Source organism: Heloderma suspectum, chromosome 1, assembly GCF_057233095.1.
Source record: "Heloderma suspectum isolate Gila_16-S chromosome 1, 16-S_ref, whole genome shotgun sequence".
NCBI lineage: Eukaryota > Metazoa > Chordata > Lepidosauria > Squamata > Helodermatidae > Heloderma > Heloderma suspectum.
In genome coordinates, this window is record NC_139458.1 from 336,479,076 (window position 1) to 336,494,960 (window position 15,885).

The following is a 15,885-nucleotide window of genomic DNA, read 5'->3' on the forward strand; positions in this document are numbered from 1 at the left end:
TGGTTTAGGATAGTTTGGACTAGAACCTGGTGGGAAACGAGGCTGGCAACATTGGTGCTTAAAAGAATGACATAGGTCTTCTGGTCCAAGAAACATCTACACTGTTGGGTTCCAAAATAAAGGAAAACTGTTAATCTCAATATGTTTTTAAAAATCATAGAATCATAGAATAGTAGGGTTGGAAGGGGCCTACAAAGCCATCGAGTCCAACTCCCTGCTCAATGCAGGAATCCAAGTCAGAGCATCCCTGACAGATGGCTGTCCAGCCTCGTCTTGAAGGCCTCCAGTGTGGGAGAGCCCACCACCTCCCTAGGTAATACATACATGCAAGTGCTCAGGGTGTCTGACTGGTCTTAGTAACTGTGAGCTTATCTGTCCCAATAAAGATATTTCTTGGTATTTTAAGAAATATCACATATTTTATTATCTTTTGACAAAAGGCTAGATGCGTCTGATCTCGGAAGCTAAGCAGAGTCAGCTAGGGATGCTGGAGAATTTCGCTACAGATTCCAGGGAGGCCGAATGCCAGCGCATTTGGCCCCCCGGAATCCATGGCAGAATGAAGCTAGGGGTGTATGAAACCCCGCTTACCTGGCTCCGCTGGGTTCCACTGGGGGGGGAGGCGCTCCGTCCTTCCCCCCAGAATCCTCGCCGGGGGGGGGAGGTGCTCTGCGCCTCGCCCCGGAATCCTGGCCGGCCGGCTCCACTCCACGAGGATTCCACAGAGCCACCGGCCGGCTCCGCCAGCAGCCGGACATCTGGCCTCTGACTAGCAGGGACGCAAATGGCGGCGGCTGTAGCCGCCGCTGTTTGCATCCCTGAATTCAGCCGTGATAGGCTACGTAAAGACTTACGTAGCCTATCGCGACTGGGTTAAAAAAAAAAAAAGCTACGGCCACTGCCATTTGCGTTCCTTATTTTTGGCCGTCTTAGTCTACGTAAATATTTACGTAGACGAAGATGAAAACAAGAAAGGGGAACACAAATAGCGTAGCGGACGCTATTTGCGTTCCCCTTTATTTTCACCGTCTTACGTAAATATTTACATAGACTAAGACGGTGAAAATAAGGGGGAACACAAATAGTGTCCGCTATGCTATTTGCGTTCCCCCTTATTTTCGCCGTCTTAGTCTACGTAAATATTTACGTAGAGTAAGACGGCCAAAAATAAGGAACGCAAATGGCGGCGGCCGTAGCCGCCGCCATTTGCGTACACATTTTTTTTTTAAGCCAGATGTGATAGGCTACGTAAGTCTTTACGTAGCCTATCATGAATGGGGGGGGGGGAACAGACTGTAAATGGCGGCGGCCGGTCGGAAGACCAGCCGCTGCAGCCGCTGCTGGAGCCGCCGCTGGAGCCACCGCCGTCTGGAACATCCGCCCCAGGTAAGTCTCGTCCCGGGGGGGATCTGCGGGGGGCAGGAGGGGACAGGCCGTTCCGCCATGGAGTTTGGGGGGCCGAATGCACTGGCATTCGGCCTCACCGAGATCCGTGGCAGAATTCTCTGACATCCCTAAACGAAGCCACCCAGCCCACCACCCTGCAAAATGGGCCCGGAACGGCACCTACCTTTGTCGGCCGTTCCTGTGCTCCTCAATTGGCAGCCGTGTATGCGGCCACCATTTTCCTCCTTTCGAATTGCCGTGAACTCTGGGCTTCTCTCAGCATGGAGAAAGACAGAATGGAGTGGGGGGGGGGGCTAGGCCATGATGTTGGTGGGCAGGGCCACACCCACTGATGTCATCCAGTCCACAGAGGGGCAGGTGGGTGGCAATTCAGCCCCCCACCATGATAGGGTTCTGCCTGCCTGATTTAGAGAAATTGGGCAGGGGGGGCATTATTCTGGTGGTACAATGGTAGAGCACATGTTTAGCATGCAGAAGCTCCCAAGCTCAATTCCTCACATCTCGAGGTTCATGTAGCAGATGAGGGGCAGTCAGTCGAAGTTTGGGAGCTCTATTTCTCTGCAACATCTGAATCAGGAGAGGCTGTGCATGTTCTGAGCTGGTGCCCGGATGCAGTGATGGTTGGATAAGGGCCAACAAACTAAGACTGAATTCCTGGCAAGATGGAGACTCTATGGGTGGGTGGTTCCCAGGTACAGGAATTGGGGAGTTAGCCTGTTCTAGATGGGGTTGCACTCTCTCAGAAAGAACAGGTACGTAGCTTGGGGGTGCTCCTGGATTCATCATTGCCATTACAGGCCCAAGTGGCTTCTGTGACAAGGAGTGCCCATTACCAACTCAGGCTGGTATGTCAGCTACACCCTTTCCTGGACAGGGATAGCCTGGCCGCTGCAGTCCATGCACTGGTAACCTCACATATTGTAATGTGCCTTATGTGGGGCCACCCCCAGGCTTGGTCTGGAAGCTGCAGCTGGTGCAGAATGCAGCAGCTAAGATGCTGAGCATGGGCATTCTTATACATGCACATCACTGAGCATGTGCCCCAGATCTTTCTGAGCTGTGCCCTAGATTTTTTTAGATGCTCCAGTAACAGCATCAGCCTTAATACAAGCCTGCCTCTCCTCTCTGAGCTCAGCAACCTTGAAGTGACTAGGACACATTAGGGCTCACTCCCTCGGTAGACCAAAAGGGGCTGTAGTATGACAGCAGCTCCCCCCCCCCCCCCGCACACCGCTAACGTCTCCCACATAGCTGCAGGCATTAGATTATGCCCAAAGGAAGGTTAGGACTATATGACATCATGTGCCAGGAAGTGCTGGGGAGGCTGTGTGCAAAGTGCCTCATTGCACCACCATAGCAACATAGGAAGCTCCCTTATACTGAGTGTGGCCATTGGTCCATCTAGCCCAGTATTGTTGACAGTGACTGGCAGTGGCTCTCCAGGGTTTCAGCCTCAGGCAAGTTTTACCTGCCCTACCTGGAGATGCCAGGCATCGACCCTGGGACCTTTTGCATGCAAATCATGTGCTCTGCCCCTCCCCAATGAAGCTTTTAAATACGTTTTACTGTTTTAAAAAAAGCCCTCAGCCACTTCACCTCATGAAGTTAATTAAGGTATATACAACCTTCACACACCCTCCACCCCGGTTCTTCTGAACTGCTATCCCAGTTCATACCAGCATTTCCGCCTTCCCCGCCCCAGAATGCCCCCCCCCCCGGAATACCCCATTTTGGCCGCTCCGTGCTCCTCTTCTGAGCAGGGAGAATGGGGCCATTCCATGCTGCCTGTGAAGCAGCATGGAAGGGGGGGAAGGTTGGTTCTCCGGGAACCCACATATCCTATGGTCATCTAGCCACTAACTAGTGGCCATAGGATTGCTCCCTCCATTAATTAAACTAAATGATGGGAAAGATTTTGGAGAGCTGCTTTTGACTGAAGTACGCAATATTGGGCTAAGTAGACAAATAGCTTGAAATAGTATATGGCACCTATGTGATGGGACAATGAGTTGACAAACACGATAGAAGTAAGAGTCTAGGAACCCTATTGACTCAGAGTGCTGTAAGCACATTTTTAATGTTACCTAACTTCAAAATGCTGTGTATTAATCCACATGTCCTTCATTTAATTAAAATTTTACCTACCCGAGGAACCTTCTGGATACATACATGCTGTGGAAGCACATGCCTTTTTGCTAAAGTAGGTGTATCCTCCACCAGTGCGTACAGGCTTCTCATGATGAAAGCTATAAAGCAAGAAGAGAGAGAAAAAGATGCTCTCATGTAATATGAAACTGAGCTGTTTGTGGCACTTCCCTAAGAAGAAGATCACTCCTTCTAATAGCGAACTTGGTGACCCGTGCCGACGGAAATGGAGACAAAATGGGCCACTAAGAAAGAAGAGGAAGGTATCAGCACGCTCAAGGAAAATCCAAGGCTTGAAAAAACACAGTTAATAAAAAAGAGCAGAAGGGGATCACCCCCCCCCCACCCACCCCAACAGCTCAATGAGGCCTGAACATGCTCAGTGAGCATCAGGACCTACAGAATGCAGGGAGGGTCAGTTGGAAAAGAAAATTGAATTGGCTTTCTTTAGTTCCAAACAGCATCAGGTATCCTAGGGGAAAGGAAAGCTGAACAGAAGCACTCCTGTTAGGGGTAAGGAGGATATACTGCAACTTTTTCTTTTTGGCCCAACTTGTTATGAGTTTAAAACAGACTATGCCATGTATTCTCTGTTTTCAATATTCACTCTGAAATTAGTACATTTGACACAGTCAAATAAATTATCAGCGAGTCAAACAGCCAAAACTCACTTCACAAAACATCATAACCGTTTCAGTACTTTTCAATTTCCTTTTGTTTCCCTGGCTGTTTCTTTGTGCATTTTTCCCTATTACCTTCACTGGCCTTGGCCCTCAGTTGCTTATATTGCAATTTAATCTAACTGGCAATCCACATGATTTTGTTCATGTATATCAAGGGTGGGCAACTTTGGGAGATCTGGTGGCCATTTTTGCCCCCTGGACACCCATCGCTTGCACCCTATTTTCTGCTGCTGCCAGAACCCCGTGCAATTCTGTGGGATGCTGGCGGCAAAAAATAAAATAAAAATGCAGATTTGCCATGATTTTTGGCAGCAAACCTCAGCAGAACACTACAATAGCCCAATTTAGCTTGAAAACAAGTGAAATTTGGCCACTGTAGCATTCCGTAGCAGTTTGCCGCCAATTTTTGGTGGCAAATCGGCAATTTTTTGCTGCCAGCTTCAGAGGGGGCAGCAGAAAACAAGTTTTTTGTTCAGAAATTACTTCTGAAGCTTAAGATATAATCTGAAAGTCAGTTTCCACAAATCAGTGGGGAAATTAAAGACTTTGGGAAGAAAAAGAACTCAAACAGATCTTGATCTGATTAGCTACTAAGAAATATGTTCAAGAATTAAGTGTATTTGCTACAGTTATTTTTCATGGTAAGAACTATAAAGAAGGAAATCTCATTTGTCAGATGTTTGCACTTGACTTTTTTCTGTTGAAAACAATGACGCATATTCTAATACAAATTTCCTTTATTTAAGGTCATTAGCTAAATTTGTTTACCACTGATCCAGTGTAAAACTTCCTTGTTGAGAAACGAGACAGGAAAATTAGCTCTGTGTTGAACAGAAGGTACATATTATAATAAACTCTTAGCATTTGCTTTTTCTTTTTCCTTTTACATAGAAGTATTTACTTTTGAAGTATTTATGCCTTGAGCACCATTTTCTCGGTAGAAAGGTGGGATACAAATCAAATCAATAAATATAGTAGTACAGTAGCTACTATTCTACTGAATGGAATTTGAAATTTTGCTTGGGCCAGGAGGTGGTGCACCACTACATCACTGCTGTAATTTATTATTATTTTATTTATTTATTTCATTTCTATACTGCCCAAATAGCCGACACTCTCTGGGCAGTTCACAAAAATTAAAACCAAAAAGCGCAGGATACAACAATATGAAATATAAAAGCATTAAAACCACAATGTAATGAATGAGCACACCATTATTGCTCTACAGGAGATATTTCTGATTTTAAAATCTCATGTGTTGGTTTACATCAGTTCAGTCTAATGATAGCTTTAGAGTAGATTCACACATTCATTTTAGTTGCCAACATCCATTTCTCATTTATGTGCTCCGCGCTCCCTACCTAACATACAGGCACAACGTAGGAACTAATTGCAGTTATTTATGGAAACACATCTATGGTACCATGCTAGCATTAACACAACACAGCATCACTTTTAAGAATACAAAGTCTGTGTGCCTTGGCCACTGACTTTATAGCCAATGCGTGGCTGCCATTAAAAGCAGCAACCCCACGTCTCCTCCTTTTCTTTTCTCCCCTCCCCCCCCCAGTAACATTTAGGGTATCTCTACATTAATGGAAAATCCCACAGCCCTACCAGAACATTTTGCTCCCGTTTCTGTGGTGCAATTAGGATTGGCTCCTTTAGACGATGAATGTGGAATTGAAAACACCCTTTTTCAGCAGCCTTAATGGGGCTTTCTATATTTTTCAATGAAACAGGGCTGTCTAGTGGTGGAATTATCACAGTACAGTGGCTCTGAACACAGTGGAAATGGTGGTGGTGGGGTTACTACTCCAGCTTATCTCCAGTCTTTTTAAGGGCAGGATAACCAAGAAAAACCACTGAAGACATCCTGGAGGTTGGCGATGTTGTGTAAATGACCTGCAAACTTCTGTGAGTGGCCAATCATAAGTGCATGATAAATGCCTCATGTAGAAATGGCATTAGGAATGCAACATCCATGATGTGACATTATTGCACCATGAGTTTCCCCACCCCTACAAAAGTAGAGTAGGGCAGGGGAACTTGCAAAATTATGATGCCATGTTAAATTTTCTGGGTTATAGTCAACATGCTAGTAGAAAAGTTTCAAAAGTTGGCATTGATCTGCAAGCAATTTTAAAATCACTAGTAGAACTAGTACAACCAGCACAAGCACCAAGGAGCTGAATGACGTTGTAATAAGTTGTGGAATGCCTTGTGGAATGATTTGCGGAATCGCTTGTGGAATGTCTTGTGAAACAAACTGCGCAGGCAGAATCAAAGCAGAATTAAACATTTGCACAAGGCTAAAACTCCATAAAAAATGGGGTTTCCACAAGAACTAGACGCTTTGTGCTAGTGGAATGACTAGCAGAAAGACGTAATGATGGCCACCAATTTGGATGGTTTTAAAAGAGAGTTAGACAAATTCACGGAGGAGAAGGCCATCAGTGACTACTAGTCCTGATGGCTATATGCTGCTTCCCGTGTCAGAGGCAGCATGCATGGGTGGGAACATGGGCGGGAGGGTGCTGTTGCACTCATGTCCTGCTTGTGAGTTTCCCATGGGCAGCTGGTTGGCCACTGTGTGAACAGAATACTGGACTAGATGGACCCTTGGTCTGATCCAGCATGGCTTTTCTTATGTTCTTAATGTCACTGTTGGATACAAATCTCTGTGTTACTAAATGTTATGGAGGAAAGAAAATGAAGAGTGGCTGGGCTGATTATTTCAGCGGCAGCCATATAGCAGCCACCATATGTCGTTTCAGCCTTAGCTCAAAGCCCTGCAAGACAGTGACTGACATTACTACTTATTTCATTCTGCATTCTCTAATATAACCACAGACATTTTACCTAAACCAGTGTGAGTGAAAGCCAGTATGGTTATAGTGGTTGGACTGGGAGACTCACATTCAAGTTCCAGCTCAGCTCACTGGGTGACTTTGGGCCAGTCATTGACTTTCAGCCTAACCTAGGGTTGTTGTGAGGATAAAATGGAAAGAAGCAGGAACATGAACACCACCATGGCTCCTTAGAAGAAGAGGTGGTATATATATGTAACAAACAAAACCTGCATCTCAGCATCAGTGCAGACAACCTTTGTAGTGCGCTGTGCGAATAATCAGCCTGTATCAAAGCACATAGAGGGGAGAAGGAAGAGGACAGATAGTTATTACTACACCACCCCCACCACCACCACCCCCCACACACAAATTAATAGTTACATGATGGCCTATAAAAAATCCTATATGTCTTCAGTAGAGATTTGGAATGATTTCCCCATTTGATACTTTGGTCCTTTAGCAGATAAAACAATTTCATTTGTCATTAAGCAGTATACTTACTGGTTTTGAATTTTTCTATCACAGCCATAGCAGAGTCCATGGAGCGGCTGGTTGTCGATTAACGCTGCAAAGTGACTCAGAGGGACGGATCTCTTCCTGTTCAACTGTGCCTGTTCCCAAAATGGAACATATCTGGACAAAGCCAGAGAATAAATATGCTCAGAAATATATTTGTCATAAGAGGATCCAGAAGAGTTTAAAAACTCATATCGTATATTGAGGTAGCATCTGAGCCCTAAAAGCACTTCTGTGGAACGCAGAAGCACCAAACGAGGCCTGGGTCTTGCCTTTCAAAACGCCACAGGATATACTGAAATGTCCTCTTTAATAAAATTCAGCTTCCCAAGAGAATGTATTGGCTGGGCCCAAATTATGTATAAAGCTTATCAGTCTAGAGCAGGGGTAGGCAACGTGGCACCTGTGGGCACCAGGGTGCCCTCGGACGTCTTCCTTGGCGCCCGCCGAGGTGCCCTCAACCTCCTACTTTTCTTTTCCCTTTAAATAACAAAGTTTCTTACCAGCAGCTGGGATCACTTCAAAGCAAAGTGGGGGCCTCTCATCTTCCACCTTCTTTGCCCATGAATGCCTTTGGGCCACATGTGGGTCTCAGAGGCATTCTTAAGAAATTTATATGGCAGGAGGCTGCAGGTCAATGCTTTCATCTGCAGTCCGGCCGTTTTGTGGTAGTGCCCAGGACAGTTGCTCAAAATATGCCCATGGGCCTAAAAAGGTTGCCTACCCCTGATCTAGAGCCATGCTGGCAGGGGATCATAGGAGTTGTAGTCATGGGAAAATAGGAAGCTGCTGAATACTGAGGCAAACCATTGTTGACACTGGCTGGCAGTGACTCTCCAGATTTCAGGCAGGATTTCTTTGCTAGCCCTACCCAGAGATGCTGGGAATTGAACCCGGGACCTTCTGCATGCAAAAGCATGTGCTCCACCACCAAGCTACAGTCCCTCCTGAACACATATTGAGAGCACCAATTTAGGAAAGGCTAACCTAGATAAAAGGAGATGGAACAATACATGCCCTTTGCACAGCTCTAGTTATTTCAGTAGGGCTTGTCCAGACTACCTTTCTGAGGCATTGAATCCATGTCATAACCAACACACCTTTACTACAAAATTCAAGCAGGTTTTAAACTGATTTAACTCTCAAGGTTCATTCAAGGCACCCAGGGTGTGGTATTTTTGTAACATACTCATCACAGGACATTTCTCTGGTTTAAACTTGTTGGTGGTAGTGGTGATTGTGATAAGCTGCTTTATGGTATTATTTGTTTTTTACTGGTTGTTAGCTGTCCTGAGAGTATATTACCGAAGAGTGGGATACCATGAAAATTAAGTAAAATGAAATAAACGACACTTCCCAGGATACCCTGGGTGCAAATCCCAACAGGGAAGTCCATTGAAAACCAGTTTAAGCTTGTACTGAAGACTTGTCCCTCAGGTCTGTGTAATTTACTCTTGTGTGGTATTCTTGAGAGACACAACACCAATCCTTATAATGCTAGCCTGTAAAGTGGATGTCATGAATGTAGAATTTTACTTCACCACACTATCCTTCCCCACGCTCTTACTGGCAAAACAGCCAACTTTGGAGATGAAAGAAAGAAAGCTGTCTTGAATTATGGCTGGTATCCGCCATGCATAACGTGATGTTTTTCTAAACAGTGACAGCTTTCACATCCTGTCTGGCACGCCTTCCCTTTTTACTTTCAGCATCAGAAACAAGGTGGGCATGCATGCCACACGCTCTGATGCACAGCACAGGAACCAAGAGTAAAGTGAGGAGAACCTTCCCTGTCCCACAAATATGACCTCAGCTGCCAAGAATGGAGAGGGAATGGCTGGAAGGATCTAAGGCACGGGTGCAAATAAAGATGCGCTGGTTGCAAAATCTGGCTTCTGTCAGGAAGATACAACATTTTTAAAAGATGATTTATATGTAAAGGTTGTATGATCATCAGATTACATTCACTTTCCATTACCACCGAAGGTTAATGTTTACTGTTTGTGCAGGGAAGTTGTGGAATTTCCATTGAAGGTAGTTAGGGGGAAAACAGCTGTTGGGGATGATTTACAGTATATACCAACTGCTTGTCAGTTCTAGGTGGTTTCAGTGGAAGTTCTTTCCAGTGCCACATTTCTTTCCTTAAAAAAATACACTGTGTAGTATCACTATAACCTATGCAGGCTTATTCATCTGGGCTGATATATTTTACTGAGCTGAAGAATCCAGTATCAAGGAATGACCCTGTAGAAATTTTTGATCCTGAGCTTCCCATGGCCACCAACATCACAGGGGGAAAAACTTGGTAAAGTTTAAAACCTCTGTTTGAAGTGCTGATCTCTGCAGTGCTTAGACAGAACTAAAACGAATCTGGGTGAGGATAATTATCAGGCAAATTCTCCTAATTCATATTTGCTTTCAAATTATGTTTATATTCTTCTCACATTCCCATTTACAGATCAGTGGGCTTACTTAATTTGGCTTCGGGGTTTGGCCATTGCCTAAAAAGCTGATTTTTAACAAGCTGATATTTAACACTATTAATTTAAAATTTGTTTTAAAAAGATGAAGGCAGGAAAAAAGAACTGGATGATGATCCAGTCCCACTGTGGGTGCGGTACCCAAGTGCAGAGGACTCTCAGTAGAGCCCCAATGTGTCTTTAAGAGATGCACATGAGTATAAGTACAGGTAGTACAATGGGCCTTTATGGGAGTTCTGTGCTTCTTATTCCATCACCACTTAGCCTGCTCATCTAGATACAAGTTATGCATGCTGTGCAGTTGGATTAGATCATCCCTATAAGATTCAACCTTCTGGAAAGTTGTCTCAAAGCCAGGTTTTTACATTAAAAGCTGAAAGTGATCCAAGATTCCAAAAACTGAAATGGAATTCTGAAATGTTACCAAATTTTGAATCCTTTCAATATGAGAGGTACAGCTCTAACTTTTAACTCAAGAATATATCTCAGTATCTGTATTTCCCCCTGGATCTTTACCAGCCTGCTGCTGTTCTTCCCTGAGAAGTTCACAGCACACATCCATACAGACTACACACCTGGTTCTGGTAATTTAACCATCCAATAGTGTGGTCAGGTTTGACACCAGCATAGGACGATCTGCATGCAGATTTCATGGACTGGATGAACCATATGAGCAGAACCAGTTCTCCAAACATGCAAATATATATCAATATTTATTGATAGAGAAGAGAGCTTCGGCTATTGGGCGGTGTAGAAATGAAATAAATAAATAAATAATCAATGAGAATTTAAGATATTGTTCAAGAGAATAAATTTCTATCAACATTAATGAGCTCAAAAAACAGTACCAAGATTAGTCTCGTACATACAGCAGGCAAGCTGTATTATTATGCAGCTCTTTAAATTAAGAAAATGTAAGTGGAGCCTTGGGAACGAAACAAATGGAAAGAGTCCATAGTACTTCATGGAGATGAAAGGATGAGGAAAACTGAACCCTAGAGAACCCTACAGAGGCAACAATTCTAGTGGAGGAGAAAGGAGTTGCCCCACTGACTCACAACACTAACAATTAACTCACCAAAATGTATTCTTTTTTTAAATAATGTAATTTAAATAAAAATTCTTATTTAATTTAAAAATGTATAAGCCACCTTTCTGGACTACATCCAAAAAGAGGAATACACACAAAAAATATTGCATTGTTTGAGCAGAAGCATGTTAGATTAAAGCCTTTACATCCCTGTTTCAATCTGAAGATTTTTTTAAAAGACTGAGGATCACACTCTGAAATCCTACAGCGTTCCATGGAAAGTGCTGCGATAGTCTTAGTTTAGCTCAAAATGTCATAAAGAGATCCCTGCAGCATAATGCTACAAAAACATTAGTAAAATTCTTGGTTGCCCCCTTCACTTTTTCCTCAAAATATTGCTTCTAGTGAAAATATTTATTTTTAAAAAACTTAATATTCCAATTTACTGAGTATGGTGTCAGCTGAGGTAGACTTGCTGTATCACTAACTCCCTCAAATGGTAAATGCTGGTATTTCTTCTCAAAATTAAGATATTTTCATTTAATATCTAAAAATCGTTAAACACATTCACAGGAAAAAAAGTTCTTTAAAATCATATACCTAATGCAAGATATGGAAACAGATAATCCCTGAAACATTTGAACATCAGAAGAAATATCAGAAAAATGTAGTTCTGGAGAAATCACAAAAACAATCAATTACTGTTGAATCAGAGCCTAAAATTTACAAATGCTCATATGCAATAAATCCTTAATTTGATGCTTCTTCAATGGAGACTTTTCTTTTTATTTAATCCCCCCCAATCAGGGGGTAGGATTTCAGGGGGAAAATGGAGGGGGAAGTTTTAACCCCCTTTTTTTCTTGAGTCCTGTGGTGCCAATCCAAATTGGGCACACACACGTACACAAAAAAGTAAGGGAAACTACTATGCATAGTTAGACGCATGATTAGCAGAACATTTACCTAGGTTGCCTGCAGAGTGCAAGAAAGACAGTGGTGCTCATGCCTAAAAAGAGAAGAGTGATATGCATTTGTAGTATTTATATTCTGCCTTTCCTTCAATGAGCTCCAGGTGGCATTTTAGCCTCACTGCAGCCCTGTGAGTGAGTGAGGTAAGTTAAACTGAGAAGTAGTCAGTGGAAGCTGGTGGCTCTGATTTTGGTGGGGCTGTGAATCCATTCTGGGTTTCAGTCGGAACGAGCCAGAACTCTAAAGAAGCTATCCAAGGTGCTGAAACCTACCCCCCAAAAAAACTAGGTTCAGCACTTCAGAATGCTCCTTTAGAGTTCTGGCTGGTTCTGACTGACAGCCAGAATGGATTCACAGCCCCACCAAAATCAGAAACACCAGCCTCCACTAGATGTAGTGATGTATAGGCCAAGCCCAGTATTCTAGCTACTGCAGCACACTGGCACTCTTAGAATCAAATAATATTAAAATTGGAAAGGATCTTGGAGGCCATCTAGTCCAACCCCTTACTCAATGCAGGATCTCTAACACAGGACACATCTATATCAGGGGTAGACAACAGATGTCCCATGGGCTGCATACAGCCCCTGCTCTCCTTGGCTCCCCCTATTCTTTTTTTAACCTGGAAGAAAGGGCGGGAAGTCACAGTTGGCTGCCAAAATTCAGTAACACACCACTACGGAGGCTTAGAATGGACAAACTTAGCTTGTGGAAAAAAAGTGGCTAAGCAGGCTTAGAACTAGGGCTGTGCCCTGCTTTGGTCCGAATCCCAAAGCAGATCGGGGTGATTCGGATCAAATCAGTCAAGTTCCGGAGCAGGTTAGGATCAGGTCAAAGCAGTCCAAATCGATCCAAAGTGCTTTGGACCGCTTCAGCCTGATCTGGACAGCTGCTCGCCCAGCTGCACGAGCCCCTTGCTCCTTACCTGGACCCATGGGAAGCACCGGCAGGCGTCGCCATCTTGGAGGGTGTTGCCATTTTCTTTTAAAATGGAGACTCTTCTTCTGGTAATTAAATGTTGTGTAGATTGCAGCTATAAATAGGCCATTTACCCAACTTGACAGCCTCAATCTACACAACATTTATTTTTTTACCCTGGTCTTCCATAGTACTTTATTTGATAAGTGTCTCCCCCCCCCCCCCCCGCCGAAACTATTGCTGACTTGGGTGATTTTCAAGTCATCACAAAGGTATTATGAAAAAAATTGTAAGGTCTAATATTCAGCAGTGTTTTTGAAGGTTTTGAGAACCTTCTCCTCTCCACGGCCACAGAGCTAAAACAGATCTAGAATCTGCATAGTTCTGGATCTGAGAAATGTTCCATCTCAGTACCAAAGGTTACAGTGCTGGACTGCAGTGTCTCTGGCCGCCATAGTTTTGACAGAGGAAGAAGCTAAGAAATCTTGGTGTGATTTCTTTCTTGAAGAATAAGACGCATCTTGTTTCCTTGGCTCACTTGGATGTGGCATATTAGTTTTAGCTGCTTCAGGAGCAATTTGGGCAGGACACGCCATCCTTAAGTATTTCAGAGACTATATTTGCACCCACTTAAAAACGAGAGCCAAAGTAGAATAGTGGCTCGGAATGTGTTGAGATCTGAATAGGGATGTATGAGAAAATCATTTCAGCTTGATTTGAACAGAAATTCCCATTCATGAACACAATCTGCAGCCAACACTTGTACATTCCCAAGCTTGCAAGGCTGTTTGCAGAAGAAAAGGGATTCAAAAAGTGTACATATTAGAAAAATATGTATGGGGAAAAAATGTCCTTTTTAAAAAGTGAACTCAAACAAGCTTTCATCAATGGGAGGAAAAAAATGTGCACTTTGGAATGTGCACCCAAGTGCATACCCAAGCACTTTTTGCATATAGGTCTATGGACACAGACTTCCGATCGCCATATTTTTAAAAAACGTAATGATCGTGGCGGAGGCAGATGGGCCCAGATAAATTGCGGGCCACTCGCCGAGTGCGGGAGGGGCTCAAGCGCAGTCTGGGGACTGGTGAGCAGGGGCTGGGTGGGCAGCCAGAGAACCTAGATCGGGGGGCACCCATCCATCCCTACCACTTGTACACTTATACCTCATAGCGCACATAGTGACATTTGTAGAGGTATTTTGGATAATACAGGATAAAAAGCGGGAACTAACACTAGAAAAGCAGTATATGAAATGCATAATCATGTGCCCCAACAATTATAAGTGCACTTCAATATCAATAAAAAGCACTGGTGTCGATCTAGCCCTGGTGAGTTTAGTGATGAGATCAGATTGAGGGGTGTGGAAATCAGCAAAACTCAGGCTTGTCAAAGTTTTCCGAGTTCCACCACAAAGCTCAATGTAATTTTGCATATAAGTCCATGAACACAGACTTCCGATCACCATGTTTTTTTAAAAAACATGGTGATCACCCCAGAGGCGGACGGGTCCAGGTGAGTTGTGGGCTGCTCGCCGAGCATGGGGGCAGGGCATGAGCTTGGAGGAGGTCTCAGCAGGCACAGCTCAGTGGTCCAATGGATTTGCAGACCAAAATGGATGCCCACGCCATCCCTAGCAAGAAGCATATAGCATCACCATGATGGGATGGCATCGATATGACATGAGGTGTAGATCTGGCCCAGGTGATCTTATGCAAGCAAGATAACTGTATTATCTCTCATGCCCAGTCTACTGGTGGTTTTATGGCTTTGAGATGATACATGTGAAGTGCTCTGAAATTTCTGGTGTGTGATATATGATCAGTTATTAGACATTACATACAGACTGTAACAGGTGGTATTGTTATTGTATAGTTCAGGGAGATGACCCAGTGCACTCCTGAAGTGGTCACTTTCGACCTTCAGGGCCAAAACACATATGTGACACTGGCAGGCCCATGTCTTTAAATGTGGCTTGCCTCCAGTTACATGCAGAGGAGGGGCAGGGGTGCAATTTGAAGTATAAGAGAGGTGTGCAAGTGCTGATTCCTCCCCCTCAGCTTTTCCCCTTTCCCCACAGTCCATCCCCAGGAGATCACCCACCTGCCCCCCCCCACACACACACAGAGGTCCAATACCCAAAGTGAACTTAGCTTGGAGAAAAGCAGCTGGAGGAGGGGCTGCAGGGCAAAAGAAATGGGCCAGTGCACACCCAATGTGCCCCTCTTACAAACAGATGACAAGCCTGCATCTTACCTCTCAGAAAGTGCCCTTTTTACGTGAAGGAGCTAATCATGCAATGCCCTGTTTCAATCAAAAACAAATGGGACCATGCCCACCTCAGACCTGATTCAACCATTACAGCCCCTCCAGGGCCAATTCTGGGTTTGAGGGGTCCCATGCTAAAGTGCCTTCTGGTGGGCTCCCTTTTATGTCAGTGGCACTTTAATTTCCCACAATGCTCCAGAGTGTCCAACATAGCATCACTCTAGGGAATTGGGAAATATTGAAATGATGGCCAGTCTTTGTTGCTGCCCAGTAAGCTTATAGCTAAGAGTTCAGGGCAGGTATCAGTGGTGAAGGACCCTGCCATGGTACTCGGGTTTGAGTAGGTGCACCAGGGTGCTGGGTGCTGATGTCAGGCCTAGCCCACACATAGAGGCCACTAAAAAAAGGGTAGTTGATATTCAGTGAAATCTGGATACAAAATTCATGTCCTGCAACATCTACATATAAAAAAGGAAGCTACCTCTTGAAGTCAGACATTCACATAAGCTTCCAGCTGCCTAACCTTCTCATAATCTTCTTTTTTTTCAGAATCAAAAATGTTAGACATTCAAAACATTAACATACCTCAGGTCTACATATCTTGGAACCTGCCAAGA